This window comes from Uloborus diversus, chromosome 5 (genome assembly GCF_026930045.1).
Source record: "Uloborus diversus isolate 005 chromosome 5, Udiv.v.3.1, whole genome shotgun sequence".
NCBI lineage: Eukaryota > Metazoa > Arthropoda > Arachnida > Araneae > Uloboridae > Uloborus > Uloborus diversus.
Window position 1 is genome coordinate 98,262,070 of NC_072735.1, and position 15,465 is coordinate 98,277,534.

A 15,465-nucleotide genomic window follows, 5' to 3' on the forward strand; every position below is an offset into this window, starting at 1 on the left:
TGCCAACTGTCATTCATGCAATAGTGATACTTGAGATAAAATAAATAAATTAACCATAAAAAGTGTGTGGGGGGAGGGGGGGTTGCTCCGCCGAATCGCCGCCGTTGGTATTGCAAAAAAGAGATGTCAAACTGTTTTAACTGATTACTTTTATTGATTAAATGCTTTTTAAGACAAGTGTGTGCTGTCAGTATACCTTTAGAAAGAAAAAACAGATTAATTACACTTGACGTAAAATGTAGTAAACCTTTCGCAATTGTTTCGATTGTGTTCTACAAAGGTAACAACAGCCCATTTTGAAAAAGGTAAATTAAGTAGTTCCTCCTAATAGCGGACACCTCCCAATAACGGACAAAACTTCTAGTCCCTTCCTTGACTGTCCGCTATTCGGAGGTTTCACTGTATATATATATATAAAAAAAAAAAGAGTTCTTGTGAGTTATGATGCAAATTAAGCCCTGAGGCTATGTTCTGATGTAATCGAAATGACTGCATCTGTAGACTATTTCCTCATTGCATTGATTTGTCTACCCATTGCTACTGTAGTTATGTATTCTTTTAAATTCCACAAGAACCCTAGGAGGTCAGCGCTAAATGACGGAAGTCTCAGAAAATTCTTGTTGTACGCACTTTTACTCCCCTTTGGATAGCCGTTAAAGGGTCGCAGATAGCCATGGTTCTACCCACCCGAAGGAGCAGTTCGACCAATACAAGAACACGGACCCTGGACTTATCCAGGGGTCGAAGTAGTCCTATATTTCCTATATTTTCAAGAAAAGCATCAAAATCATCCTATATTTCCTATATTTTTGAAAAATGTCTTATATTTCCTATATTTCCGTTTTTTGTTGTTGTTGAACCAGGAGGACATTAATAGTACAAATTTTGATGCATGGTGCACTAAAGGAAAAGATGATTTTACCGCTTTTTGCCATTTTTGCAACTGTTCAGTGCCCATAAGCAATAGTGGATTTTCGCAATGGAGGCAGCATGCTAAAACATTCAAGCATCAAGAAGACTCTTGAAAAACGTCAAGAGGATCCTTCTCAAGCTCTGTTTGTTCTTAACACAAGTGTTAAAGGGTTCAGTTTAGATATAAAATCAAATAACAGTGAAATTAGTACTTCGATCATGAGTGAGGAAGAAAAATAAAAATTTTCTTTGCTCAAATTTTATTTAATTATTTCGTCTATAAAGTACACTTTTTTTTTTCAAAAATTATTCCTTCAACTACAGGAAAGTCATTTCAGATGTAAGGAATAATTTTATTTGAGGTTTTTTTTTAAAACAAAATCATTGATAAGAATAAATAAATAATATATGGTATGTATTATTTCTTTTTTCATAGCAAAAATATTCATATAATGTGTCTTATATTTGTCCTATATTTTTTGCGGAAAATGTCCTATATGTGACAAGTCGGTCACTTCTACCCCTGCTTATCTTAAGTTTTAGAAATTTAAAATATCTACCCATTGCGGTTGAACGCAGTTTAAAAACTTTCAGGTTGCAAGCAGAGAGGGATTAAAACTGCTAAAAAGGGCCATTTCACCGTCACGTGCGGGACAATCGGACGCTTAAATTTCACAAACATTTTTCATATCTCTAAATATTTTAATTAAAGAGTGATAAGCACATTTTCTTATCTTTACATTTGTCACTTTGCCCCCTCTTGACGGTTCATATACTTCATCAAAAAGTATTAATTTTAAAAGGTAATGACGAAATCGTTTTCTTAAGGAATCACACATACGTTGGTAATTCGTTAAGCAAAAACATTTTGTTCATTACCCCTTTTAAATTACTGTTTTTAATGAAATACATATAAGACGTCACGTATGGGACCAAAAATTCTCAGCGTGAATTTCGTAATTTCATTGATTCAAGTTTTGTTTAGATCGTTTGCTCTTTGATGTATTGTGAATTATCCTGTTATCGCGTTACTGAATAACCTAATAAGCGCTTTTACAAAGGAAATGCTAAGAATTGACTTAACTTTGGAAAAAGAGGAAAAACTATAATGCCCGTTCCTTTTTCCACCTGCTAAAGAGTTTGGTCAAAAATTTGCCTGCATGGGTATTTTTTCTTATAAGACCTGCAATGAGTCGACTTTTTGGGAAACGTAAACTGCCTCAATTGGACGTACTTGAAGTGGGTACATGTACGCGTGTTAGAAGAGTTTTTCATGAATTCATAATTTGTTTTTGAATTGAATGATTTTTAGACCCCGAGCAATTGCTCTTTGTGTTCTGTTGGTAATAGTCATTGAGATAAAATGAAGGGAATGAAGACTTTCATACATGAAACCAAGACCCCACGTCACGTGATAGATTTTAAAGCAAAGCGTTGGAAGAAATCAGTTTTCTTTCTCTTGTTTCACGCAAAGCGTGCCAACCATTCGTCGTTGTTGAGTCACGTGACTAGGGGTCTCTAGGTCAGAATTTTCTAAGCCAATGATTGTACTTGCTCCCTCCATTTTAGTTCCTGCTCTAAGGTAATGGGTTATTCCATATCAAATCGATCAAAAAAGTAAGATTTTCAAGCTGACTCCTTCCGATTTTTCAAAAATTTTATACAGAGACAGTGTTTGGTAATAAAAGTAAAAACCCAAATTTTTAAGGTTTTTAATACAAATATTCTTTGATTGGGGGGTCATTACAAAAAATCGAATTTTGGTAGACGAAGTAGCTTTTGAACACACAACTTTTATTCTATTTGCACTACATGCAAAAACTTGATATTATTTTAAAGCTCTTAAAACGCGCTTTAAGATGATATATTACATGATACAAAAATACAATCTTAAATTTTGAAGGTCTTTCAAAATTACCTTTGACCTTGAGTATTTCCGAAAGTTATTATTTTAAAAATCTGAAATATATATATATTATACACACTATTGTGTTCTTTATTTGTGCCAAGTTTCATGTTGGGGGCGATTAGGGGATCGGCTATAACTTAATGTTTCATGCAACGGATGTTTAGCAACGTTTGGCAGACGATAAATTAGAAATGTATAACAATTTTAAAATTTTGCTCTTTTTTAAATATCGTCTGTAGATTGACTTACAGATGCTATTTTCCCTGCCTACGATGGGAAGATCCCGGGTTCGAATCCCGGCTCAGGCATCGGTGTACTTTCTCACTCCTGTCCTTGTCCTTCCTTTGTGTGAATGTGTTGTTATGCTGTGAATGGTTGCCTACCCTATTAAGGGGTCCCTATGGCATGTGTGTAATGTGGAAGTCGGACCACATTACTGTACAGTTGGAAAAATAAAGCAGCGCACCCCAAATTGCCAGCCATGCTGGCACAAGACAACAACAAGGTTCTCATCCCGATGAGCTGAATTGACTTTTTAGTTGATCCAACTCTTCGGGACATTGCCAAGCGTTAGCTCTACACACGAGTAAATTTGTTGAGTCAACTCGGTTCAGTTTTAACGGCGTTGTGGGGAATTTTTAGAAAAAAAATTGAATCTACGAAGTTGCCTCGTGTGAAGACAATGGAATATTCCAGTCAACGAGTTAACAAGCAACTGTTTCGGAAAGTTGATTCAACTAACCGCCTCGTGTTTATAAAGTCCTAATAGAATGCTACAAGTAATAAAGTGCTTTTAGAACGTTCTTTACCTAAACATGTGATTGCATTGTAGTTTTAGTCTGTTGTAAGCAAAGGCGAATCAAAACTTTTATTTTTTAGGAGGTCAGAAATTCTGGAACTTTGAATTTCGCCGAATGATCATAATTTTGCCAAAAAGAACTCCAAATTTTGCCGAATGATAATAATTTTGCTGAATCATCAGAAAAAATTTGTTGAATATGGACATTTTTTGGAAGCTCATATTTGCCTCCCGAGACGTTCCATCGGGGCGCACCTGGTTGTAATCCTTTTCATCTGCCACAACATTATTGTGTGCGTGAAGACTTGAGACCAGTTTTTACTCAAGTGCAGAAACTGAAAGGACACATATTTAAGTTTCAATTGATGGCAATTGATTTTTGGCCACTCGGAGTAACATTAAAGTATAAACTATGCATGATCCCAGTGTTGTCCCAACATGAAACTTGGCACAAGTAAAGAAAAAATAACAGTTTATGCAATATATATTTTTTTTAGATTTTTAAATTACAACTTTTGGAAATACTCAAGGTCAAAGGTCAATTCAAATAACCTTCAAAACGAATAATTGTTAAATTATGCATGATCCCAGTGTTGACCCAACATGAAACTTGGAAGAAATAAAAAAAATAATAGTGTTATAGAAAATATATATTTTTCAGATTTTTAAAATTATAACTTTTTTAAATACTCAAGGTCAAAGGTCAATTCAAATGACCTTCAAAATTAAAAATTGTATTTTTGTATCATGTAATATATCATTTTAAAGCTGTTATTTTAAACTTTCAAAATACATAAAGTTTAAATTTATAACTTTACTTGTTCCAGAGTTATGGTCAGGCAAGTATGAGCCAATGGAGCAAAACATTAAAATTTCGACCCCTTAATATCTAAAAAAGTACAACAGCCAGAGGGTCAATTTTTTTTAAAAATACCACTTAGTAAATGAGTATGAACCTGCAAAATATTGTTATAATCTGTAAGCACTCACCTTTTAGGTGTGTGAGTTGACATGGAATGACCCATTAGTGACCTGAAAAATTGGTTATGAGTTATTTTCTGAATTTATTTAATTTAAAACCTTTGTGCTATATTTTTCTTGAAATCATTTAATTTGCAGCAATGATATTTTTCCGCTTCTTAAACTCCTAGGAAAGAAAACAAATTTGTTTTCTGGGCTAAACCACAGTCAACTTTTCATTGCAGAGGAGACATTTCATTGTTAATTTCATTTATGCGCTTCCAATTACAGTTGGCTCCTAATTTAAATTTTTTGTTAATTGCCCAAATTATTAAAATTGTTTTTATGTTATCGATGAGCCGAATCTGAATATTCAATCTGTTGAGAGTCGTCAGGTTTGAATGCAAAATAATTTTACATGTATTATATAATGCGGTTGTCGTTGTTTCCTTCAGTCAAAAGTACTACTTTTTTAGTCACCGAAATTGATAGAATAAGCAAAAAATAATAATAGCATGGAGCCAAAAAAAAACTTTTATTTTCCCAACAGTTATTTTTTATTTAATTTTTTTAAATGTCTGATTTTGGAAATAAGTCGTGATTTTTTATTTAATTTTTTTAAATGTCTGATTTTAGAAATAAGTCGTGGTCTTTATGACGTCACAAGTGATGTGCTTTGGCACGCTATTCCATTGCCGCGCTAAATGTTTACGCTTTGCTGTCAGCCGCGTTGCCAGGTTATGACAATTTGCGGTATGCTGTGCACTAACGGCATCAGTGAATGGTATTTCATCACTTGTGATGTGTACAGAAGCGTAAAAAATAAATCTCAACCTGCGCACCAATTAAAATAATTGTTAAAAAATATTAAACTTTGTCAAACTATTAAAAAATGGTTAATTCCTATGTTTTTAAGCATTCTCTTTCAGAAAAAAAAAGACAAAAAAAAAAAAAAAAAAAAAAAAAAACTTTTAAAATTTCGGAAACAACCCCATTACAAGAATTTCATTACCAACATAGTCATAAACCTGTTTTTTAAGGGGAAAATAATATTCATTGCACACAAGGTTACTGAATTTATTTCTATAATATTACTCTTTGGACATATGGAAATTACAATGTTGAGAAAGTAAAATAATTTTAAAAGAGTCAAGTTAATTCGATACAAAAGAAGAAACATATTTTCGTTCATTTGCTTTGACGGCCTAGTTAATAAATATTTATTTCTATAATTACTTCATAATTAAGTAACATTTTTGGAATAATCTGAAAGTTCATTACTTTTTGTTGTAAAAAAATGAGCTATTGACAGCGGCTCTTCGCAAACGTCCCAAGACAAAAAATAAATTAAACAAATAAAATAAAAAAATAATAAATAAATAAAGTAAAAAAAAAATATCACTTGATTATTTTAAATTAAAAAAAAATCAGTTAATAATTTTCTGCAGGTAACAACATCTGCTATTATTATTTTTTAAATTTTAACTTAATTTTAAAATAGCAACATTTTTAATTTTTGACATGTGAAAAATTTGAAAATCAATAAAAAGAAAACAAACTCGATGGTGGTACCTACAGAAATTTATTAACTATTAAAATAATTTTAGTTTATTAATTTCAAGTATCCAGTAATTAGTTATGATTGGCAACGCAATGAAACGTTTTTTTTTCTTTGAGGCTTCCGCAGAGAGTTGCTGTCAATGGCTTATTTCTTCATAAAAAATATGAAAATGTCACAGAATATTCTTCAAATGTTACTTGATGTGGAGGAATTATAGAAATACATTACCTGTGTCGCCAAAAAAAAAAAAAAAAAATAGCGAAAATATCCTTTTTTTGTATTGAATAACTTTATTTCCTCTTCACAAACTAAATGGCGAGTGATAGATTTTTTCTGGCTTCGAATTTGATTTCAGCACGCTAAAAATACCCCTAAACATTCAAGCATCGAGGACAACAGTTTCGTCGCAGGCTGATATTATTGTTTTTCTTTTTTTCAAGTTTAATTTTTTTTATGAGCGTATAATGAATGCTAATAATAAAAATATTTGAAATAAGTTGCACAGGAGACTTTGATCCCTTCTGCAACGCATTTTCAAAATTTTTTTTGAACTTTCGTTTTGATATTTGATTCAATTTTCAGGTAGGAATATTTTTATCATTCATTCAATTATGCTATCGTACAAAAAATTGAAACTTACAAAAAAAAAAAAAAGAAAAAAAAAAAGAAAAAAAAAAGTGTGTCAATAAGATAAATAAATACCTTTGTGCTGAATAGTAAAGTCAGACCAAACAGCGTAAGTAGAAGCACAAATTTGTAAATTACAAATTTGTGCTTCTACTTACGTTGTTTGGTCTGACTTTAAGTGTGTCAATGTTAAAAAACAGTGAAATGTTCCCTCCGCAACGAAAAAGTTGATCGTAGTTTTTCCCTTCTCGAAAAAAAGAAAAAAAGAAAAAAGCTCAGCTTTTTGAAAATAATATTTTGAAGATTGGAATCATTTTCATAAGCTTTCAGAGATCTCTAGCATTTAAGAATTTTCTTAATGTGTAAACGCATAAGTAATAACTTATAGTTTGGAAACGTGCCTTCGCCGATCGTGCTCTGATCGATTTCGCATTCGTGCGAAATTGCATGGCATGTTTCAAATTCCAAACCTTTTGCATCTTGTAAACATTCATTTATTTTTAAAGTTTAAAATTAGAACAGATTTTAACGTGTGCTACCTTAAACCAGCTTGATTCATGTTTAGTTTCAGCCATGTATTTAACTTGCTTTTAGTTATTTATTATATTTTTGGTAGTTGCTTATTTTTGGGAGGATATAAAATTTTAAATGAGTATTGATTATTGGATTTCCTTTTTGTTTTTTAAATAAAATTTATTTCATGAAATCGGAAGATTGTCCCAAGGGGGGGGGGATCGTGCGGTGGAATTCCCCGCACAAAATCTGGTAAACTGTATCTGCCCGTGGTCCTGGATAGTAGAAAAAATGCATGGTTTTGTTTACTCCTTACAGCTGAAAAGCGTTCAGGAAAATCTTACGTTTAATTTAACAGCTTAAAATCCTTTAGTGTTAATTCCGGTGTAATTAATACCATTGCATCAATATTAATGCTTTTTTTTCAGTTAGAAGAGCAGTTTTAATTAGTTTCATTTTTCATTCTTTACTATAATGCACTTTTTCCCTTCGAAAACATATGAACGAACCCACGGTTTTAGGTACAAAAACTTTCTGAAAGTGCTAGCGTGTGAAAAAAAAAGCACCAAATCGGCCAGAGTCATAAAGGTTGCTAATTAATTTCATGAGCAATGACAGCAAGCAGCATTTCAAACACTTTAATTTAATGAAAATTTTTCTGAAATCGTTTACATTTTATTTATTAAGTGTTAATGCACAGATAATATTAAAGCTGGTCTGGGGGGGGGGGGGGTCATGACCCTTCCCTTGTCTAGAGTCATCATTTAAGGGGGGGTAGAAGTAAAAAGGGACATTTTCCCCCTGATTTTGAAAAATTAAGGGGGTATTTTTTTTTAGTTTAGAAATTCAAAAAAAAAAAAATTTTTTCCTTCATATACTCGAAGTTTGGACCTTTAAGAATAGGTTTCTGGGAGGATTTATGGAGATTCAAATTATTTTTAGAGTTACACTTAGTTTTGTTTAAATAAACTCTTTTGCTGAAATGAGACTGCAAATTTTGAACGCGTTTTTCTCAAAACTAGTTTTTTTGATACGGTTAACAAGATATCTCAATTTCTAATGCGCGAATTTACTTGAAATTTGGTACAGACATTCTTAGTACTATCAAAATTGTCTCCACATAGATGTTTTTGTAATTTTTGATTTTATTATTTTTTAAAAAATATCAAAGTTTAAAAAAGGAGCCAAAAATGAACTTTTTTTCCCCAAAAAGACTCCATTTTGTGAACTTTTTTTTAAATTTTCAAATCGGCTTCGTCCAGACAATTCTACATCCTTCTTCATAAGAATTAATCTTAACTTTATGTTTCAGATCACCTGGAGTATTGGAATCACGTCAACCAGGAGACCCTCCTTTTTTTTTAGAGTCCCCACTTTGCCAGCCTCCACCAACTTCAATTTTGAATTTTTTTCAACTATTATCCATTTTTATACTTTAAAACAGTCCTCGACATAAATACAGTTGTAGTCAGTTGTGACTCTGAATAGGAATAGGAATATACTTTTAAAGTAACAATAAAAAACTGATAAAAATGGAGATGGTAGCGTAATCGGAAAATAACTTTTCGATTACGCCCGTAAAATCACCTTAAAATCAAACCTCTTGACTAGAATACCCCCTTAATGTATTTACATGTAGGCGGCCAGGGTTTTGTTGATACAATATTCATCGAGTTTGTACACTTTGCCCTCCCCCCACGGGGAGGGGGGGATTTGAAATGATGGGCACTATCCCTGTACGCAATACACGCAAACACACATTTTGTATGTAAATTGTGCCAGTAAAGTTGAAGTGTGTGCTAAAATAATATTGTAACTTTTATGGGTTAAAATTGATACGATTTTTGCAATTAGGCGATATAATAAGCAGTAAAATGGAAATGCCAAAATGAGTTTTCCACGATAGAGGAGTATTATAATTTAAACAGTTCTGCTGCTGGCAGATTGTTCTTCATATTATGACATGTAAAAGTAATTCAACGAATCTGCTTCTTGATCCTGTAGAAAAGTCAGGTTGCCGGGATGCCCGTAACACAATTGTCAAGTTAGCGTTATTGTGTTTTGCTTTTTTTTTTTCATAAACCAGTGTGGTATTTGAAGAGGGGGGGGGGCGCCTTCCCCCGTCATATTTTGTTTTTGATTGCAAAAATAATGAAAACTGGTTTCAAACCATCTTCTTTTGGTGAGTCCCCCAAAACCAGAGCCGTTGAGTCGGAAGAGAAATTCCCGACACCAACTCCGGCTCTTGGATTTCGAAATTTCCGACTCCAACTCCGGCTTTTTTATTATTTATTTTTTTCCAAATCCCCCTTCCTTATGGACAGGGGGGGGGGGAAACCCCTAAACAGAGATTGAAATATTAATTCCTTTTTATGAAATTTTCGCGTTGTATTTTACTGTAAACCTAAGATGTATACTACAACGTTAGAAATTCAATTTGAAAATCAAATTATTCAATAGTTGCGATTTCTAAAGTGAGATTACTTAAAAGCCAAATTTAAAAAATTTGAATAGGATTAATTTGCGCCCCTTTAATGTTTAATAACAGATGTTGATCAAATCCTGTGCTTTCAATTATTAAAATCTGTAACTTGCTTGAGGGATTTTTTTTTTTTTTTTTTGCTTAGTCAAAAAATTTTTCTTGACAGGGGACGGTCCTCCCCCCTCCTGGGCGACACCCATCTGGTTGGTACCACCTCAACTTAATTTCAGAGTTTATAAAAATTAAAATACTTTAATTCTGAAAACTTTCCCCAATAGTATCCCCCTAAAGCTTAATTTCAGCTTAAAAATTTCAACGAAAATATTGCACTATATTGCGGGGAGAGGTCGGGTATATGTATGTCTGGAGCAAATTTTACAAAATGCAGCGGTATACAGCTTTGTTTTGTCTTGAATAGCTTTTGCTATAGCTACGTTTCTTGGCTCAATTTTTAATTTTAGTTTTATTGGCAGCTTTCGAATTAACGTTAATAAGAAGATCTTAGGATTAACTACAATTATTGAGTGTTTTAACCAAGAAATCATGTACGAATTTTATTTTGAAATTTTTAGTGATAACCAAGCTTTCTTAGATAAAGTCTTTAGCTTTAAAAAAATGGTTTATATTTTTTATCGGATCTTTTGAATTTGCGCTTTCGGGTCAAGCCAACACTTATCACGGGACGCGGAAGCGTCCCGGCCGCCAAGAAAATATCTGTATGTTGGGTGTGGGGGCGGGGGGACCAAGTTAAGATATGTAGAGAAGCCTAAAATTTAAAATTGCCTTAGGACAAAAGCATGCGAATGGAATTTTTTTTGAAACGTGTTTGAGTACATTTTTTAAAAATCATTTGGAAGTTTGAGTTCGAATTTAAAAACCATTCTAATGTAATATTTTTCCAACTCTGCTCACTTCCCTCGCCCTCTTTCATGACATCTGCAGTTTTCCAGGTTTTCCAAATTAAAACTCCTAAGTGTAGACTGAGATTTTAAGTTTATGTGAAGGGTGGTCACCCTGATTAAGGAAAAATTCTTTTATTTGCGTCGAGCATGCATATCGAAATAATTAAACATTTAATTGATGACATATTTTTTATGTCTCCCTAGAATAAGCTATGGAGACTAACCCCTATTTTAACACTTCTATAAAGTCTTAGTTTACGCGATTTTGATTTGCGCATCACTTTCGTGTAAAACGAGGATATTCTGTAACACTTTTCAACAAAAACAATGTTCAGTTTTTGTGCTTCATTTGCGTTATTTCTATCCCTTAAATGCAAGCATTAATATTTCTTGTTGCTTCAAAAAGGGTTTTAAAATGATGCTTCATGTGGTTTCTCAGATCTTATCGCTTTTTATCGTATTCAGTGTTTAGTTTGACTGCATAAATGTGTAAGCAGCTCTCCACCTACTCAATTTTGTTTAAACTGGATAAAATATTCACCTATACTGCGCGATGTCATGTAGCATTGTATGCATCCGGTTTCCTCACTCTAAATTCTACCGAAGCTTCACATGCAAGATAATAGTATCGGTTTGTCCTTCACAGAGCGATCACTTGTATTGTGAACATTTCAGTGTCGCGTTTTTCATTTATGAAGGCACCTTTCATTATTTTGACTCACACTTATTTACTGAGGCTGAGGTCTTCTACCTGAGTTACGTGGAACGTTTACAAGGTTTACGCAGATGATCATTTTTTCTCAAAGTGCCAGAATTTTTGTAAAAGATCGAATTTATTCATGGAATATATTGGAAAAAAAAAAAAAAAAAAAACCTCATACACTTACCTTACCATTCCCATTTATTATCTCACTAGTGGTATCCGCACGGCTTTACCCGAGTAGAAAATTAAAAGGTCATTTGGTTCGCCTGCATATTTACAAATAATGGATGATGAATTTCTCGTCAATTTGCTATATTAATTTGCTCCCCCATGGTCGCATATGGTAGTTTGCTCGTCCACGTTATGGTAATTTGCTAGTCCACGTTATGGTAATTTGTTTGTCCACGTAATGATAATTCGCTCAGTAAAATGTTCTTAAAATTGGAATAGAAAAAGAACAAAATCGAATTTTCGAAACATCGTTTGGAGGTGCTCACCGCTATGCTAGGAACTAATTTTGCGCAAAATTTCATGAAAATCGGCCGAACAGTCTAGGCGCTGTGCGCATAACTGACAGAGATCCATATATCCAGACACACAGACTTTCAGCTCTATTATTAGTAAAGATTAAGATCGTTTGTTGCGATAAAATAGAGATGTAATTTAAATTTTGTAAATATTGCTACAAATTCTGTAAATAGTAATTTTTTTTGTGATTAATTTGTCGTAATCTAGCTAAATTTGGCGTTTATTAAATTATCTTTCATCTAAAATTATTATAGTAACGTAACCTGTAAATAGTTTCTTGTTATGAATATACAGCCCCCGTACATTCGACTGAAGTAAACGGTCCCCCTGTTTTTTCATTGATAAGGTTTGTAAATGAATAAAAAGAAAATATAGAAGTAAACTTCGGGAATCTTGTGGAATATTTGAGAGGTCTCCTTCGAGATTTATAAATAGCCACGGCCGACGGCGGGCGTGAGTCTCGAGTGAGTTTTTGCTTGTGAATCGTGTCAGCGGTACGCTGGAGAGCATGTGTATTAGCTCTGTTTTGTGAAGCCTTTTGAGCTGTATTTTTGCGTATCTGGATGTAAATACGTGTGTAACCGTTGAGTTTACGGTGTTAATGGATATTTGCTTAATTGCTGATGATTGATTTAGCAGTTGTAACTACGCTTCCTGTACATACTGTAAATAAATCTCCCGTGTTTTCTCAAGAACTGTGTCGTCATTTCAAGAAAGTTTGAAGTTGTATCACGAACGTTTAACAATATAAACAGGATTTAGCTTCGATATCGTAGTTCCTTTGGAAAAACGGTAAGCTTAAGGGTCCTCTGTGTCCACAGTGTATAAAGGTTGAATACCGCTTCGCTACAGATCATGATGATAATTCTGTCAGTTCGTTCAAAAGTCGGTTTAGTTCTCGTATTATTTTTTGGTCGCTTTCCAAAATAGCTAGAATTTAAAAGCATTGTTGGTTAAACAAAGCATTAAATTCAACTTTATAATTTTGAGAATCTTGAATCATCATGAAGAAAATAAATCATTTTACTGAAAGTTAACTTGTACAATACAGCTATTCATAAAAAAAAATTAATCTTTAAATAATTGGAAATTTTAACCCATTGTTATAATTCCGAAACTTTTATTTAATGGTGTTTGGCCTATGTAATTTGCTGGAACGACGACTAGTTGCTCATTCTGTCCGTGTATTCCACACAGTGGGCGCAATAGCATATTCATCATTTCTTTTTTAATATTTTTCCGAGTGAAAAATATTTCCGCCCCCATATTTTCCCATTTTGTACGCAGTTTGCAATTAGACGCACACACGCACAAATCAACCAAATAATCTGGAATCATTTTTATTCTAGGAATGAACAATGTGGTGTTAGTAGTGCGTATTAAATCGCACTTTTTCTTCCTATTTTTAATGCTAAAATGCATTTGCCACTTGATGTGAGGAAATTTCTTCTATTGTGTAGAAAATTTGCAGCCTTTCAATTAGTTGTGCAATAGAAAAAATATTTTTGTCAGTTGCAAAAACAAAGTGTGCTTTCATTGTAGATTCGTTTTATTTTAGTAAAATTTGAAAAATATTTTTAAATTTCTTATCAAAATTACTTTAAATAATTTACAGCAGTTGTTTTGCTTGAGTTCCTAATGTGCAAAACTTAAAACTCAATCCTACTATAAGCTGCTTAAAAGGAAATAAGTCACAAAACCAGTGAAAGACTTACAGGTTTAGGGCCCACCGCAATAAATTTTTGGGACTCCGTTAGAGATAAACATAAAATATTTTTCATGTGCCTTTTGGACCTTCTTCGGAAGTCTTCTGCAATTGCAACATTTGCGACATGGTAAATCCGTCTCTGCAAAAAAAGAAAATAATAAACTCGTATATTCTTATAAGAAGGTACGCAAGTTCTAGATTCGTCACGAATGACGCGTGAAAACAGTATTAAATATTGAAATAGAGAGTAGTTAAAAAGTAATGTTTCTATACACAAATCTACGCTTACTGATGCAAGGTATTTTGGCCACGATGTGTCCGAATTCACATTTCGAGTTATCTCGAATTATACATTGTAAAATGCTTAGTGTTTCATGGTCTCAAGACGATGTGGTCAGCTGGTGAATGGTGATAGTAACCCATCGTTCCTTGTTATATCGTTCATTGGTATATATCGCGCTCTTCCTTTGTCTTCCGAAAAGTTATATTTAACAAAAATTGTTGCTTTACAGTCGACATCACAGGGGAGGGGGAAAAAAAGCATTTCTTAGTAAAAATATTTTCTTCTTTTTTCAATCAATGAACAAGTATGATAAATAAGATAAATAAATACCTGTGTGCTGAAAAGTGAAGTAAGAAATAACAACGTCAGAAAGTACAAATTGCAGATTACTGCAGACACGTGTTTCGGCGTTATAAGGGACGCCTTTTTCAATGCAGAAATAAATGAGCTTATGGATGAAAATACATCCGACAAAAGCCTTCAAAACTAGTATGTTTCCCATCCATCTAAATTCGTTGGAAGTTTAAGCTGCAACTTTCGGTTCGTATTCCACTATAAGACAATAGAAATATTTTAAATTATTTTTTTAAGAACAATTGGTGAACTCATTTTACTTGGATTTTATAAGGAAAATCGCCCATATAAGATAATATTTTTTTTTGAAGATGCAATGTCATTATTTTGTTTTTTTAATTGAATCGTACCTTTTATGGCCTCGGTTGTATCGCGCTTTTCTGTTGTCTCCCAACCAGTGCGATATAACGAGGGATTACTGCGTTAGCATAAGTAAAAATATTTTAAATAATACTTATTATTATTAAAAGAACAATTGGTAAACTAATTCTACTTTGGTTTTCTAAAGAAAATCGCTCGAATATGAAGAAAAAAAACTAATCTTTTTGAAGGTGCACATGTCATTAATTTGTTCGTTAGTTGGATCATCACTTTTCATAACCCTATTTATTTCGGGTTTTCGGATATATCGGGCTTTTCTGTTGTCTACCAACAAGCGCGATATAGCGAGGGATTACTGTGTGTATTTTACTCAGTCACCTTCATTAAACAGAACTCAAAACTCCTTTTAATCTGGAAAAAAAAAAAAAAAAACTTAAAATTAGAATGCTAATTTATTTATTAAAAAACTTTAGCCTCTTAACAATCTTTTGTTGCTTCCAAGACTGTAAGCACTTTCAGTTTCGTGTATTGAACTTCTTCCTTCCGAACCTTTTATCATCATATTCATATTGTTTATTTGTGTTGTTGAGTTCCGCTATTTTAGAACAAGGGATTCTATAATCTAAAATAGTTCCGTGAATAAGTCATCGATTCTGATCTGAGATAATATTTGACAAAAAGGCGAAAGTTCAAGAGTATCTTCAGCAATTTTCTCTTCTTATGGCTACTTATCAGATGTTAAAGCAAACCCGATTCCTTCATTGATATTCACTCAACATTGGAAACCAACCATCACGTCAATTCTCGGTGCGAAGTTCGATTATTGTCGCGTGTTCGGCTGCCTCTCGCGATCATTTCATGCGAATTTTATTTTATTCTTCGCTATTGGATTTTCAAGCATTT

At 33.0% G+C, this 15,465-nt stretch overlaps 1 protein-coding gene across 1 annotated transcript in view; it reads left to right on the forward strand.

Annotated features, from left to right (window-relative positions):
* Positions 1 to 15,465, forward strand: part of LOC129222763 (putative fatty acyl-CoA reductase CG5065) — a 93,797-nt gene that overhangs the window by 20,160 nt on the left and 58,172 nt on the right. The gene's annotated exons all lie outside the window — the stretch shown is intronic.